The 3,435-nt window shown below is 42.7% G+C and overlaps 1 protein-coding gene across 3 annotated transcripts in view; it reads right to left on the bottom strand.

The window, feature by feature from the left end:
- LOC136830562 (chitooligosaccharidolytic beta-N-acetylglucosaminidase-like) overlaps window positions 1-2,576 on the bottom strand; it is a 21,990-nt gene extending 19,414 nt beyond the window's left edge. For 2 of the 3 annotated variants that reach the window (XM_067090072.1, XM_067090073.1), the window contains exon 1: window positions 2,355-2,576. The gene's annotated coding sequence lies outside the window, so the exon portion shown is untranslated. The remainder of the gene's footprint in view (window positions 1-2,354) is intronic. The other variant, XM_067090074.1, reaches the window with a different exon arrangement.
- Between the last annotated feature and the right edge of the window lie 859 nt (window positions 2,577-3,435).

The raw sequence follows: 3,435 nt of genomic DNA, 5'->3' as shown, positions 1-3,435 counted from the left end.
CCGGATCTTTTTCCTAAAAGTCTGCATGTTGCAAGATTTTGTTTCCTAGAATTGTGGGCCCCCTCTCTTGGGTGTCTAATGTACGTCTAAAGGTATAGGCATCCCCATCCTCGAAGTCTAGAAGAACCAGGTATAAGTAGCCATTGTTTAAAAGTCTAAAAATCGTCTAAAAGTTATAAGTTCTTTTTCCTAAAAGTCTGAAAGTTACAAGATTTTTTTCCTCGATTTATTCATTTCTCCCTCTATTGGACGTCTAATACGGGTCTAAAGGTTTAGACATCCTACTCCTCCAAGTCTAGAAGAACAAGGTATACGTAGCCGTTCTCTAAAAGTCTAAAAGTCGTCTAAAAGTTTCAAGGTCTTCTTCCTAAAAGTCTGAAAGTTACAAGATTTTTTTCCTACATTTATTCATTTTTCACTCTATTGGACGTCTAATACCGGTCTAAAGGTTTAGACATCCTACTCCTCCAAGTCTAGAAGAACCAAGTATACGTAGCCGTTGTCTAAAATTCGTCTAAAAGTTACAAGATCTCCTTCCTAAACTTTCAGATGACTTCAAAGCCCTCGCATCATGCCCATACGAAGAGAAGGCTCGCTGGCAGACTCTTCTATACCTTGACCCCCCTCCCGTACCCACTAAGGCGTATTTGCATACCAAAACAATCGCTTGGATACCCGTCAAGGATTTTGTCCATGACGTGATGCCCTCTGAAGGAGGCTGGGCACCGTGTAGGATTTCTCTTCTGCGTAGGATTTCGACACCGAGGTAGGAAGGATGTTTTGTTTCGTGATAGTAATAATGATGAAGGTATTAATGAATTGCTATAAATAGAATGTTAGCAATAGAATATCTCTCATTCTTATCACGATGTGCATATATTTGCGCCTCTCTCTCTCTCTCTCTCTCTCTCCACAGTTGCATACATTTCCTCTTTTATCAGCCTTGCTAGTTCTCACTTATTTCTTCTCTCTCTCTCTCTCTCTCTCTCTCTCTCTCTCTCTCTCTCTCTCTCTCTCTCCAGTTGCATGCATTTCCTCTTTTATTAACCTTGATAGTTCTCAACTTATTTCGTCTCTCTCTCTCTCTCTCTCTCTCTCTCTCTCTCTCTCTCTCTCTCTCTCTCTCTCTACATCTAATCTTTTTCTTTTATTTTGTTTCACAGCTCTTACATTTCATGTTTCTCTCTCTCTCTCTTCTCTCTCTCTCTCTCTCTCTCTCTCTCTCTCTCTCTCTCTCTCTCTCTTTGTATTATATATATACAGATACACCTATCTTCTATTTTGACATGTCTTGATAGTTCTGCAATTATTTCATGTTATCTCTCTCTCTCTCTCCCAAAATACATCTATTTTCTCTTACAGTAGCCTGATAGCTCTCTCTCTCACTCTCTCTCTCTCTCTCTCTCTCTCTCTCTCTCTATATATATATATATATATATATATATATATATATATATATATATATATATATATATGTATATATAATTACATCTATTTTCTCTTTAACAAACCTTGATAGTTCTCCACTCATTTCATGTTCTCTCTCTCTCTCTCTCTCTCTCTCTCTCTCTCTCTCTCTCTCTCTCTCTCTCTCTCTCTCTCTCATGACATCTATTTTCCCTTTTATAAGCCTTGATAACTCGTCACTTATTTCGTGTTTCTCTCTCCCTCTCTCTCTCTCTCTCTAAATACCTCTATTTTCTCTGACATTAGCCTCTATAGCTCTTCACTCACTTCACGGTACTCTCTCTCTCTCTCTCTCTCTCTCTCTCTCTCTCTCTCTCTCTCTCTCTCTCTCTCTGGATTTATAAGTCAAGGATAGAACTTTATTCTGAGGTCGACTCGCCTTCACCACCAACCTCTGGCATATGCATTTTTTTCTCCTTGGATAGAAAACGTCACCGTTACATCCACAGTTATTTCCACATTCAGAGAAAAGGGGAATCGAAGCCTTGACGTCTCAAAGCTTAATCACGCTTAGAAACGCTCTCGTAAACTTAGCTAACCGACCAATAAATTCCACCCGTATGCCTTCGTATCAATCTTGATTGAGGAAACAAATGGTCTTCGATGACCTGTTCGGCTGCGACGTTGTTTTCTGAGATTTTCATTCAGTATTCGAGATGATGAGAGTTGTAAAGTATGGTAAATCACACTCGATTACCCATTTATTCGTGCTTTGGGTTTCGGGGCCTCGTTGACGCCCACAATCCTCGCCCATACTTAGAAATACAAATTCACTAACTTTTGCATACTGAAAGCACAGCCATTTATCAGCCATCTTCATCACCATCCAAGGCACTTCCAAAACAACCCCTCACCCACTTCCCCAAAGTAACCCGTTTCCTCTTTACCTTCCAAACGCCGGGAATCCGAGGTAATCAAGGAGTCTCCTCAGGTAATCCTCTAAGGGGGGAAGTCACCGGACATGCGCAGTACCGCCTTCACAAGGGCGCGGACAGGTCCACTCGCACAGTCGGTCACTGGTACACTGGCTCCTTCCATCCCCAGCAACGACACTTTCTCCTTCGAGGTGACTCCGGCAATGTTGGAGATGGGGTGGACTGTTCGCGAGTGAGCACAGGGATTCCTTGGGTAATCTCTGGGGATTCCTTGGGTATTCTCTCGGGGGTTCCATAGGTAATCTCTGTGGGATCTTATAGATAACTTCTGATGATTCCATAGGAAATCTCTGGAGATTTCATACGTAATTTTTGTGGGGCTCGATAGGTAGGGGAATTCTTTAGGTAATCTTTGGGGATTCCATGGGTAAACTTTGGGGTTCTATAGGTAGGAAATTTCATAGTTAATCTCTGGGAATTCCATAGGTAATCTCTTGGAGGGCTGCATAGGTAATCTCTTGGAGGGTTCCATAGGTAATCTCTGGGGGTTCCATAGGTAACCTCTGGGTGTTCCATAGGTAATCTCTGGGGGTTCATAGGTAATCTCTGGAGGGTTCCATAGGTAATCTCTGGGTGTTCCTTAGGTACTCTCTCGGGTTTCCATAGGTATATAATCTCTGGGGTTCCTTAGGTAATCTCTAGGGGTTCCATAGGTACTCTCTGGGGGTTCCATAGACAATCTCTGGGGTTCCTTAGGTAATCTCTGTGGGTTCCTTAGGTAATCTCTGGGCGTTCCACAGGTAATCTCTGGGGGTTCCATAGGTAATCCCTAGGGGTTCCATAGGTAATCTCTGGGGGTTCCATAGGTAATCTCTGGAGGTTCATAGGTAATCTCTTGGGGTTCCATAGGTAACCTCTGGGGTATCCATAGGTACTCTCTGGGGGTTCCATAGGTACTCTCTGGGGGTTCCATAGGTAATCTCTGGGGTATCCATAGGTAATCTCTGGGGGTTCCATAGGTAATCTCTGGGGGTTCCATAGGTACTCTCTGGGGTTCCATAGGTATCTCTGGGGGTTCCATTGGTAAAATCTG

This window comes from Macrobrachium rosenbergii, chromosome 47 (genome assembly GCF_040412425.1).
Source record: "Macrobrachium rosenbergii isolate ZJJX-2024 chromosome 47, ASM4041242v1, whole genome shotgun sequence".
Lineage (NCBI taxonomy): Eukaryota > Metazoa > Arthropoda > Malacostraca > Decapoda > Palaemonidae > Macrobrachium > Macrobrachium rosenbergii.
This window is presented reverse-complemented; position numbering and strand designations above follow the sequence as displayed.